The sequence below is a fragment of the Bombina bombina genome, chromosome 1 (assembly GCF_027579735.1).
Source record: "Bombina bombina isolate aBomBom1 chromosome 1, aBomBom1.pri, whole genome shotgun sequence".
Lineage (NCBI taxonomy): Eukaryota > Metazoa > Chordata > Amphibia > Anura > Bombinatoridae > Bombina > Bombina bombina.
Genome location: NC_069499.1, coordinates 1,265,932,325 through 1,265,945,784, shown reverse-complemented (window position 1 = coordinate 1,265,945,784; position 13,460 = coordinate 1,265,932,325). Strand labels below are relative to the sequence as shown.

Below are 13,460 nucleotides of genomic sequence, written 5' to 3'. Positions count from 1 at the left end.
ATTTATATTGTAGCTATATTAGGATTTATTTTACAGGTAAGTATTTAGCTTTAAATAGGAATAATTTATTTAATAAGAGTTAATTTATTTCGTTAGATTTAAATTATATTTAACTTAGGGGGGTGTTAGTGTTAGGGTTAGACTTAGCTTTAGGGGTTAATACATTTATTAGAATAGCGGTGAGCTCCAGTCGGCAGATTAGGGGTTAATGTTTGAAGTTAGGTGTCGGCGATGTTAGGGAGGGCAGATTAGGGGTTAATACTATTTATTATAGGGTTAGTGAGGCGGATTAGGGGTTAATAACTTTATAATAATAGCGGTGCGGTCCGGTCGGCAGATTAGGGGTTAATAGGTGTAGGTAGCTGGCGGCGACGTTGTGGGGGGCAGGTTAGGGGTTAATAAATATAATACAGGGGTCGGCGGTGTTAGGGGCAGCAGATTAGGGGTACATAAGTATAACGTAGGTGGCGGCGCTTTGCGGTCGGCAGATTAGGGGTTAATAGGTGTAGGTAGCTGGCGGCGACATTGTGGGGGGCAGGTTAGGGGTTAATAAATATAATACATGGGGTCGGCGGTGTTAGGGGCAGCAGATTAGGGGTACATAAGGATAACGTAGGTGGCGGTCGGCAGATTAGGGGTTAAAAAAATTTAATCGAGTTGCGGCGATGTGGGGGGACCTCGGTTTAGGGGTACATAGGTAGTTTTTGGGTGTTAGTGTACTTTAGAGCACAGTAGTTAAGAGCTTTATAAACCGGCGTTAGCCCAGAAAGCTCTTAACTACTGACTTTTTTTCCTGCGGCTGGAGTTTTGTCGTTAGATGTCTAACGCTCACTTCAGACACGACTCTAAATACCGGAGTTAGAAAAATCCCATTGAAAAGATAGGATATGCAATTTACGTAAGGGGATCTGCGGTATGGAAAAGTCGCGGCTGAAAAGTGAGCGTTAGACCCTTTTTTGAGTGACTCCAAATACCGGAGGTAGCCTAAAACCAGCGTTAGGAGCCTCTAACGCTGGTTTTCACGGCTAACGCCAAACTCCAAATCTAGGCCTAAGGGATTCCTGTTGACTGAGTTCAGTCCTACCAAAGCTAAGTTCATTTATTTTAAAATGTTATGAATGTTTTTCTTTAGCTATGGTTTGTAATAAGTTATCATGATAAACTTTTACATGCTGAATCCGTTAGTATTTATGCTTTATATATTTGCTATTCTTTTTACATCTTATGTACAAGAATTACTTAGAAGATTTATAAGAATGTTTTTCTGATTCTATTTTAAAGGCTTTGTCTGACATCGTGCCTTCTAATAAAATTTTTAGGTCTTTTTCAAACTTCTTTTTTTTTTAATTATTGAAGTTTCAAATGCCCAACAACATAATGATTTATCCTTCTCTGATGATGTTTTTTCTCATTCAGAATTTTCTTCATCAGATATTGACACTAACAAATCCACTTTTTTATTTTTTTATTAAAGTACATTTGTTCTTTGTTGAAAGGTGTTGATTATTTTGGATATTAAGGTAATTAGTTCTTTCAGGACTAACTAACGTTTTATTTCTGTTTATTCTTCTGTATTTTCAGAGTTTTTTTTCCAGTTCCTCATATTAGGGAATGGAATAGGCTGAGAATTTCCTTTTATTCCTTCTTTAAAGGTTTTAAACTATATTCTTTGCCGGCAGTTCATTTCAATTTTGAAGGTTCTCCAATTTAATGGGGCTCTCTCTACTCCTGCTAATTATGCTATTGTTTCTATAGCAAAATAGTATTTATTTTTCCTTATTTAAGGAAAATTATTTATTTTCAGGTACTTTTCTTGGTCCTGTGATTTATTTGAATGATGTTGCAATTACTTCATTTTTTCTGTTTACTTTAAAATCAAGTATCAGATTATGATTTATTTTAGCATTATTAAGGACAAAATCTACTAGACTAGGTGCCGTTGCATTTGTCTTGTTGTTTTGCATTTGTTGATTATGCAAGTCCAGTGTGTTGACTGGTCCTTTAACTGGGTTATCATGCTAATATTTTTTGCAAATGAGGTTTATTCTATGTGTTTAACTGTTTTAGCTAGAAGAATTTTGTGATTTCTAAAAAATCCATTATTTGGTTTATAATTGGATTCAATTCTTAACGGTTACTCTGGCCTTCAAGATTGAGTTCCAAGATTAAACTTTAAGCTCATTAGTTTGATTGTTCTTAAGGAACAAATTCCCAAGTAACATGTTTTTAATTGGAAAATTTTTTCAAAATCAGCTCCCTAAATTTGCAATGTATGTGCCGTATTCCAGCTTTGCTGGTAAGGGGTAGGTTAAGATTTTTTTGAAATTTGTTGTTTTGCAAATTTCTTTGATTTTGGATACAGAATAAGGTTCAGAGTTAAACCGCCTGTGAGAAGTCGTTTTTCTCTTTGATATTCCAGCTATTCCAGTAAGGCTAACACTTTCAGTGAGTCTTGATCCTATATATTTTGGGATCATGTTGAAGCGCGGCTGATCACCCGTTGGGGCTCAAGGGCTGCTCAGACCTGGAATCTTCTGGGGTATTCTTCCAGTTTCATTTTTAGGAACTGGGTTTTGTTTTTTTTTATTCAAACCTATTCATTGTTCCAAAGATAGAAAATCTTTTTGTTATATAAATGTATCCTCTTTTAGATTGGTATTTATATGGTCTATTCTGCCTTTTGTTGGTTAGTGATGGCATTATTTGTTTTCATTAGATACAATAAATGCATATCTTCATTTTCTGTTTTCATTCAGATTATTTAATGAGGCTGTGGAATCTCATATGATTCAACTTTGTTCTTTCAGGACATAGAGGATCTGTATTTCAAAAGCTCTTGATTCCTCACACAAGGGTCACCTTTTTTAGGTTTCCAGATAGTTTGTGTCCCAGTCTTTGTCTCTATCAGACAAGGGACAATTTTATTGGGTTCCGTCTGTCGGTACCTTTAGTCTCTATTATTTCCTTCAATTGCTATATATGCATAGAAGTTTTAGGTCTTATGGCCACAGCATTGGATTCAATTTCCTTTGCTCATTTTCAATAGAAATAACCTTTTCCAGTTTTTTATGCTGAATTATGGTGCAGGGATTCTAGGATTCCACATTTTAAATCTTCGAATCCTAATATTTATCTATCTTGATTTGGTGGTTAAGATCACCATCATTTAGTTCTACAGGTCTCTTCGTTTCTTTCAACCTGGGCCATGATCTTTACAGATGTGAATCTTTTTGGTTGGGAGGCTGTCTGAGGATCTCTGTCAGCGCAAGGGGTTTGGAAATCTCAGGAGGCGAGATTACCATTTGATATTCTCAGAATTTTTCAGTTAGTTTCTTTTTGAAGAAGAGACGTTTTTTGTTTTTCAGACAATATCACTACTATGGTGTATGTCAATCATCAGGGTGGGACTATCAGTCTCGGATATTAACTTGGGCTAAATCCAGCTCCTATCTCAAATTCCTTGGTTTTTTTCCCAGGTATAGATATTTGGGAAGCGGATTATCTCTGTTAATCAAGCTTTACATCAGATATGTTTTTCAATTTTTCAAATGTGAGCATTTCTAGAAATAGATCTGTTGGCATCTCATCTGAATAAAGAACTTCCCAGGTGCCTATTCAGGTCCGGGGATCCTCAGGCGGAAGTAGTGTATGCATTGACATTTCTTTGGAATTATCTTTTTGCCTATTTCTTTCCACCTCTAGTTTTTTCTTCCAAAGTGATTTCCAAAAATTCTTATGGAGTATTTGTTTGTTCTGCTGGCGGCTCCATCATGGCCTCTCAGGTTTTGGTATGCGGATCTCATTCGGATGGCCAGTTGCCAACCTTGGACACTTCCATTTTAACCAGACCTTCTTTCTCAAGGCCCATTTTTTCCATCAGGATCTCAAATCATTAAATTTGAAGGGATGGAGATTGAACGATTGATTTTTAGTCATAGAGGTTTCTCTGACTCATTGATTAATACTATATTTCAGGCTCGTAAATCTGTCTCTAGAAATAATTATTATCGAGTCTGGAAGACCTACTTTTCTTGGCATTCTTTTAAAATTCATAGAATTTTATAATTTTTTCAGGTTTATTTGGATAAGGTTTTGTCTTCAGTTCTTTGATAGGACAAATCTCTTTTTTCACAGAAAGATTGCTAATCATCCTGATATTCATTGTTTTGTACAGGCTTTGGTCCGTATCAAGCCTGTCATTAATTCAATCTCTCCTCTTTGGAGTTTCAATTTGGTGCTGAGGACTTTACAGGTTCCTCCGTTTGAAACTATGCATTTTCTGTACATTAAATTACTTTCTTGGAAAGGTATTGTTCCTTTTGGTTATTTCTTCTGCTAGAAGAGTTTTTTAAGGCAGTGTTACTTCCTGATATTCATCATTTTGGTTTTGATTCGTATCAAACCTGTCATTAAGCCAATTTCTCCTCCTTGGAGTCTTAATTTGGTTCTGAAGGCTTTTCAGGCTCTTCTATTTGAGCATATATTTGCTCTGGACATTATTTACTTTCATGGAAAGTATTGTTCTATTTGGACATCTCTTCAGCTAGAACAGTTTTTGAATTATCTATTCTTTCTTGTGAATCTCTTTTTTCTGATTTTTTTCATCAGGATAAGGTGGTTTTCGCTGTCCTCATTTCAATTCTTACCTAAAGTTGTATATTCTAACAACATAAGGGAGGACTTTTTGTTTTCCTAAGACTTCTTTGGTGAGATTCTTACTTTCTTTGGATATGGTAAGAGTTTTTGAAATTCTATGTTGAAGCTATTCAGATTTCAGATAGACTTCTAGTCTATTTGTTATCTTTTCTGGTTTTAGGAAGGTCAAAAGGTTTCTGCCATTTATTTTGGCATCTTGCTTAAACTTTTGATTCATCATGCTTATTTGGAGTCGGGTGGATTCCCGCCTCAGAGGATTACGGCTCATTCTAATAGGTAAGTTTCTACTTCCTGGGCTTTTTAAGAATGAAGCTTCTGTTGATCAGACTTGCAAAGCAATGACTTGGTCTTCTTTGCATACTTTTACTATGTTCTACCATTTTGATGTTTTCTCTTCTTTAGAAGCAGTTTTGGTAGAATGGTACTTCAGGCAGCTGTTTCAGTTTGATTCTTCTGCTTATAATTTCAGTTTTTTTCATTATAAAAATTGAAACTTTTTTGATTTGGGTAGTGGATTAATTGGCTGTCTTTATTTTATCCCTCCCTCTCTAGTGACTCTTGCGTGGAAGTTCCACATCTTGGGTATTTATTATCCCATACGTCACTAGCTCATGGACTCTGGCTAATTACATGAAAGAAAACATAATGTATGTAAGAACTTACCTGATAAATTCATTTCTTTCATATTAGCAAGAGTCCATGAGGCCCACCCTTTTTTGTAGGTGGTTATGATTTTTTTCTATAAAGCACAATTATTCCAATTCCTTATTTGATGCTTTCGCTCCTTCTTATCACCCCACTTCTTGGCTATTCGTTAAACTGAATTGTGGGTGTGGTGAGGGGTGTATTTATAGGCATTTTAAGGTTTGGGAAACTTTGCCCCTCCTGGTAGGAATGTATATCCCATCTGTCACTAGCTCATGGATTCTTGCTAATATGAAAGAAATGAATTTATCAGGTAAGTTCTTACATAAATTATGTTTTTTATTTATTAAGACACCTCAGCTATGGTTTGGCACTTTATGCATTTATATAAAGTTCTAAATATATGTATTGTACTTATATTTGCCATGAGTCAGGTTCATGTATTTCCTTTTGCAGATTGTCAGTTTCATATTTGGGAAGTTAATATTGAGAAATATTTTTCTTACCTGGGGTTTAGTCTTTTTTTCAATTGACTACTTGTTCAAATTGCGGGCTGTCTTAGGCTCGCGGGTGCGCTAAATGCTACACTTTATTGCGTCATTCTTGGTGCGAACATTTTTTTGGCGCGAAAGGCACGTCCGTTGGCGCAAGTTCGTCATTTCTGGCGTCATACTTGACGCAGGGGTTCACACAGGGTTGCGTCACTAGTGACGCGAGTGTGTCATTTCCGGACATGGTTGGTAATTTGTAATAGTTGTCATGATAAACTTTTACATGCAGATAGAGTTTCCATCTGTAATAGTACATTGCCGGTTGCAGTTCCCTCAACTTCTAATGTACATGATATACCTATGAATTTTAAAGAATTTGTTACTGATTCTATTCAGAAGGCTTTGTCTGCATTTCCACCTTCTAATAAGCGTAAGAGGTCTTTTAAAACTTCTGATAAAGTTGATGAAATTTCAAATGACCGACAGCATAATGAATTATCCACCTCTGATGAGGATCTATCCGATTCAGAAGATCCTTCCTCAGACATTGACACTGACAAATCTATTTATTTATTTAAAATAAGTGTTAATTACTTTGGATATTGAGGAAGCTAGTCCTCTTGATATTAAAACCAGTAAACGTTTAAATGCTGTTTTTAAACCTACTGTGGTTACTCCAGAGGTTTTTCCTATTCCTGATGCTATTTCTGACATGATTTCTAATGAATGGAATAAGCCAGGTACTCCTTTTAATCCTTCTGCAAGGTTTAAAAAATTGTATCCTTTACCAGCAATTGCAATAGAGTTTTTTGTGAAAAGATCCCCAAAGTTGATGGGGCTATTTCTACTCTTGCTAAACGAACCACTATTCCTATGGAAGATAGTACTTCCTTTAAAGATCTTTTAGATAGGAAGCTTGAATCTTATCTAAGGAAAGCCTATTTATATTCAGGCCTTCCTGCAATTACTTTGGCTGATGTTGCAGCTGCTTCAACTTTTTGGTTGGAGAATTTAGCGCAACAAGAATTGGATTCTGACATATCTAGCATTGTTCGCTTACTGCAACATGCTAATCATTTTATTTGTGATGCCATTTTTGATATTATCAAAATTGATGTTAGATCCATGTCTTTAGCTATTTTAGCTAGAAGAGCCTTGTGACTTAAATCTTGGAATGCTGATATGACATCTAAGTCTAGATTGCTATCTCTTTCTTTCCAAGGTAATAATTTATTTGGTTCCCAGTTGGATTCTATTATTTCAACTGTTACTGGGGGGGAAGGAGTTTCTTTGCCTCAGGATAAAAAACCTAAGGGTAAATCTAAGGCTTCTAATCATTTTTGTTCCTTTCGTCAAAATAAGGAACAAAAACCTAATCCTTCCCCCAAGGAATCTGTTTCCAATTGGAAGCCTTCCTCAAATTGGAATAAATCCAAGCCTTTTAAGAAACCAAAGTCAGCCCCTAAGTCCGCATGAAGGTTTTTCAAGGATGTTTGGATAAATTCTGTCCAAAATCAATGGATTCAGAGCATTGTCTCTCAGGGGTACCGAATTGGATTCAGAGTAAGACCTCCTGTGAGGAGATTTTTTCTCTCACGCATCCCAGTAAATCCAGTAAAAGCTCAGGCTTTCCTGAAGTGTGTTTCAGATCTGGAGGTTTCAGGGGTAATCATGCCGGTTCCTTTTCAGGAACACGGCCTGGGGTTTTATTCAAATCTATTCATTGTCCCAAAGAAAGAAAATTCATTCAGACCAGTTCTGGATCTGAAAATTTTGAATAGTTATGTAAGAGTACCAACTTTCAAGATGGTGACTATAAGGACTATTCTGCCTTTTGTTCAGCAAGGACATTATATGTCTACAATAGACTTGCACGATGCTTACCTTCATATTCCGATTCATCCAGAACATTATCAGTTTCTGAGATTCTCTTTTCTAGACAAGCATTACCAATTTGTTGCTCTTCCATTTGGCCTAGCAACAGCTCCAAGAATCTTTTCAAAGGTTCTGGGTGCCCTACTCTCTGTAATCAGAGAACAGGGTATTGCGGTGTTTCCTTATTTGGAAGATATCTTGGTACTAGCTCAGTATTTATGTTCTGCAGAATCTCACACAAATCAACTTGTGTTGTTTCTTCGAAAACATGGTTGGAGGATCAATTTACCAAAAAGTTTTTTGATTCCTCAGACAAGGGTCACCTTTTTAAGTTTCTAGATAGATTCAGTGTCCATGACTCTGTCTCTAACAGACAAGAGATGTTTGAAATTGGTTGCAGCATGTCGGCGCCTTCAGTCTCAGTCATTCCCTTCAGTGGCTATGTGCATGGAAGTTTTAGGCCTCATGACTGCAGCATCGGACGTGATTCCTTTTGCTCATTTTCACATGAGACCTCTCCAGCTTTGCATGCTGAATCAATGGTGCCGGGATTATACAAAGATATCACAATTAATATCCTTAAATCCCAATATTTGACACTCTCTGACTTGCTGGTTAAATCACCAACGTTTGGTTCAAGGGGCCTCTTTTGTTCGGCCAACCTGGACTGTGATCACAACAGATGCGAGTCTTTCAGGTTGGGGAGCTGTCTGGGGATCTCTGACAGCACAAGGAGTTTGGAAATCTCAAGAGGCGAGATTACCAATCAATATTTTAGAACTCTGTGCAATTCTCAGAGCTCTTCAGTTTTGGCCTCTGTTGAAGAGAGAACTGTTCATTTGTTTTCAGACAGATATCACAACGGTGGCATATGTCAATCATCAGGGTGGGACTCACAGTCCCCTAGCTATGAAAGAAGTATCTTAGATACTTGTTTGGGCGGAATCCAGCTCTTGTCTAATTTCTGCGGTTCATAAACCAGGTGTAGACAATTGGGAGGCGGATTATCTCAGCGTCAGACTTTACATCCAGGGGAGTGGTCTCTCCATCCGGATGTGTTTTCTCAGATTGTTCAAATGTGGGGTCTTCCAGAAATAGATCTGATGGCCTCTCATCTAAACAAGAAACTTCCCAGATACCTGTCCAGGTCCAGGGATTCTCAGACAGAAGCAGTGGAGGCGCTGACACTTCCTTGGTGTTATCAACCTGCTTATATCTTCCCGCCTCTAGTTCTTCTTCCGAGAGTCATCTCCAAGATCATCATGGAACAATCGTTTGTGTTGCTGGTGGCTACAGCATGGCCCCACAGGTTTTGGTAAGCTGATCTTGTTTGGATGTCCAGTTGCCAACCTTGGCCACTTCCGTTAAGGCCGGACCTACTGTCTCAAGGTCCGTTTTTCCATAAGGATCTCAAATCATTAAATTTGAAGATATGGAAATTGAACGCTTAGTATTAAGTCATAGAGGTTTCTCTGACTCTGTAATTAATACTATGTTACAATCTCGTAAATCTGTCTCTAGGAAGATTTATTATCGAGTTTGGAAGATTTACATTTCATGGTGTTCTTCTCATAAATTCTCTTGGCATTCTTTTAGAATTCCTAGAATTTTACAGTTTCTCCAGGATGGTTTGGATTGGGGTTTGTCTGCAAGTTCCTTGAAGGGACAAATCTCTGCTCTTTCAGTTTTATTTCACAGAAAGATTGCTAAACTTCCTGATATTCACTGTTTTGTACAGGCTTTAGTTCGTATTAAGCCTGTAATTAAATCAGTTTCTCCTCATTGGAGTCTTAAATTGGTTTCCTCTTCTTGGTAGTTCAAGAATTGGATTTATATTGATCAAATTTGCAAGGAAGCAACTTGGTTTTTCTTACATTCTTTCTCTAATTTCTACCACTTTGATGTGTTTGGTAGGAAAGGCAGCAGTGTCTGGAAATTTGGTGCCTGTCTTAAAAAAACCAAAAAAAACCCTATATGCTGAATTACCAATTCTGTAGATAAAACTAACATTTTTGTGTTAATACGGCTATGATGTTGTAAACTCTTACTTCTATGTATTATTGTAACCTCAATAAAAATATTTAAAAAAAAAAAAAAATATGTTGTCCCGCCCAAATTACTTGTGTACTTCACAGCTTGGTTATTAGTACACAGGAGAATGGCTGTGGACTCTCATCACCTTATGAAAATATGCAAAATGTATCCTTACTTACTTAATTCATTTTTTTTTTCATGGTATTGAGAGTCCACGAGGCCTGCCAAATTGAATTCATTTTTTTAGGGCAAAATGAAAGTGCCTTATTAGGCAACATTAGTTCATGATTGGTAATAATGTGTCCTGATATGTTAATAACATCTTTCTTGGGGGGTACTTTGCTCAGTGATTGAATGTCTTACCTCTAATTGCACATCAGCGCACCTATCATATGATGCTAGAAGCAAAAAGATCGCAGTTGAAGAGCGGATCCTCTCTTGCTGTTTACCGGTGTTTTTCGCCCCCACGTCTACTGCTGCATCTGATTACCCGTCGATATATCCGATGTTTCAGAGCTGCTCCCGCTTTTGGTTTGATTACAGCCACGCCATCTTGACACCCCAGGAGTGATTTTGCTTCTGGATCCCTCTGGGTCATAGCGCCATTTTTAAATCCGTTCAGATGAATAATCTTGTTTATCTCTGGCAAATTTGGATCATTTGCGTTCTATAACTTTTTTCAACTCTGCAATCTTATTATTAGTCTTGGATAATATTTTATCAGAATCTTCTTGTGACAGAGTGTTCTTTAATTCTTTTTCCATTTCAGATATCTTTTTTTTTTTGCTGAATTTCCATTTGCTTATTTCAGCATTCAACAGTCAATACAATGATATCCATGGAACCTTTATTTAATATTTGCTCAAACTTGTCACAATATTCTTAATTATCTTCAGTGCTGGACGGACGTTCATCCGCACCGAATATTGATTTCTGAACTCTTGTTAAGTTAAAATATTAGTATTGTGTTGTTTAAAATTTATTAAGTTGTTTCTTCCATTATTTAAGGTCTGAAAACACATCACTTTTTTTGTGATTTTGACTAGTTGTCATTTTCTACAAATTATACAATGCAATATTTTTGGAACTTGGGTGAAATGTTGTCAGTAGTTTATAGAATAAAACAAAATGTTAATTTTACTGAAACACATACCTATAAATAGTAAAACCAGAGAAACTGATAATGCTGCAGTGCTCTAAATATGGGTATGTATGCATATATATATATATATATATATATGTGTGTGTGTACATATGTATTTGTGTTTTACTGTACATATTTAACATTCCAAAGTCCTTCACTTATAGGATAATGTAATCTGTATTGTAAATACATATTTCTATATGTATCTATAAATAGCTATACCTGTATATCCCTCTAGATTGTACGTTCCCATGGGAACAGGGCCCCCAATTCCCCCTGTATTTGTTTGTTAAACTTTGTCTGATGTCTTTTATATTGTAGTGTACTGTACTTTTATCTTTGTACCCATGGTCAGCGCTGCAGAATCTGTTGGCGCTTTATAAATAAGGATAATAATAATAATATCTATTTTACATTAACACATATATATAGAAATATATATTTAATAATACAAATGACTTTATTTTCTAAGTGAATGCAAAATATGCATAACGTGCTTCGGGGTTCGCAATTTAGGTCTAACACTGTGCCAGTTTAGCGCACATAATTGCTAACTTCAATGCAAATTATTAAATATTATTTTTTTTTTAAAAAAATATACATACTGTAAAAAATATAGATATCTTCTATGGATTATTTATAATTTTAACAGTATGTATAATATTTTTGTAATATATTATACTTAATATTTTCAATAATGCACATTGAAGTTAGAAATTCTTCATGTACGCAAACCTGACACCGCATTAAACCTAAATCGCCAAACCACAAAGCGTGCTAAGCATATTTACATTCCCATGTTCTTCACATACAAAATAATGTAATTTGTATTATATATATATATATATATATATATATATAATTTTAATATAAAAAACATAATTTATGCTTACCTGATAAATATATTTCCGGATATGGTGAGTCCACAGAATCATCAGTTACTAGTGGGAATATCACTACTGGCCAACAGGAGGAGGCAAAGAGCACCACAGCAAAGCTGCTATATATGTCACTTCCCTTACCCATAACCTGCAGTCATTCAGCCGAAGGGAAAATGGAAAAAGAAGATAACACAAAGGTGTAGAGGTGCCGGAGGTTTGACTTAAAAATAACGGTCTTAAAATAAAGGGTGGGCTATGGACTCACCATATCCAGAAATAAATAAATTTATCAGGTAAGAATAAATGATGTTTTCTTTCCTAAGATATGGTGAGTCCACGGAATCATCAAATACTAGTTGGAACCAATACCCAAGCTAGAGGACACAGATGATTAGGGAGGGACAAGACAAGTAACCTAAACAGAAGGCACCACTGCATGAACCTTTCTCCCAAAAGAAGCCTCAGCTGAGACAAAAATATTACATTTGGGAAAAGTATACAGAGTGGACCAAGTTGCAGCCTTGCAAATCTGTTCTACAGAAACTTCCTTCTTGAAAGCCCAAGAAGAAGGGACAGCCCTAGTTAAATGAGCTGAAATTTTCTCAGGAGTCTGCTGTCCAGCAGTCTCATAAACCAAATGCATTATACTACTCAACCAAAGAGAAAGAGAAGTAGCTGAAGTTCTCTGACCTTTGTTTCCCAGAGAAACAAACAGCAAACTGGTGACAATCCTTAGTCGCCTGTAGATAGAAAATAAAAGCACGCACAACATCAAAGTTGTGCAACAAATGTTCCTTATGAGAAGAAAGATAAGAACACAGAGAAGGAACAACAATTTTCTGATTAATATATCTATCCGAAACCACTTAGGAAGAAAACCTAACTAGTACGAATAACCACCTTAACTGCATGAAAGATAAGATAAGGTGAATCACACTGCAAAACTGAGAGCTCAGAGACTCTCCAAGCAGAAAAGATAGCAATGAGAAACAATACCTTCCAAAATAACAACTTAATATCTATGGTAAGTAAAGGCTCAAACAGAGCCTACTGCAAAACTTTAAGAACAAGGGCAAAACCCTAAGGGGGAGCAACCAACTTAAACAAAGGCCTTATGTAGACCAGTGCCTGACAAAAAGATTGCACATCTGGCACGTCCACCAGATGCTTGTGTAGCAAAAAAGACAATGCAGAAAACTTACCCTTCAGGGTATTGACTGACAAACCCTTCTCCAGACCACCCTGGAGAAAGGATAAAAAAAATCAGAAAATCCCCCGCTTAGACAAAACTAAGCGTCCAATCTTAAAGCAGTCAGCTTCAGAGATTTAGATGAGGGAAAACACCAAGAATCAGAAGTCCTTCCTCAGAAGTAGTCTCCAATGTGGAGAGATGACATTTCCACTAGGTCTGCATACCAGATCCTTCGAGGCCATGCAGAGGCTAATAAAATCACTGCTGAAAATACAAGTAATGACTCATATTTTCTGAAAATACGAGTAATGACTCGTGGAAAGAGAACAAACAGAGGAAAAAGGTATGCAAGACTGAAATCCAAGAAAAAAACGTCAGAACATCTATCAGGACGGTCTGCGGATCACATGACCATAAACCGTATCTTAGAAACTTGGCATTCTGTCGAAATGCCCACAGAAGCCAACTCCTGAAACCCCCATGTGAGGGTCTACCTAGAGAACACTTCCGGATGGATATGTTCACTCCCCGGGATGAATTAT

The 13,460-nt window shown here is 36.6% G+C and overlaps 1 protein-coding gene across 3 annotated transcripts in view; it reads left to right on the top strand.

The window, feature by feature from the left end:
- Window positions 1–13,460, top strand: part of KIAA0513 (KIAA0513 ortholog) — a 428,805-nt gene that overhangs the window by 390,004 nt on the left and 25,341 nt on the right. The gene's annotated exons all lie outside the window — the stretch shown is intronic.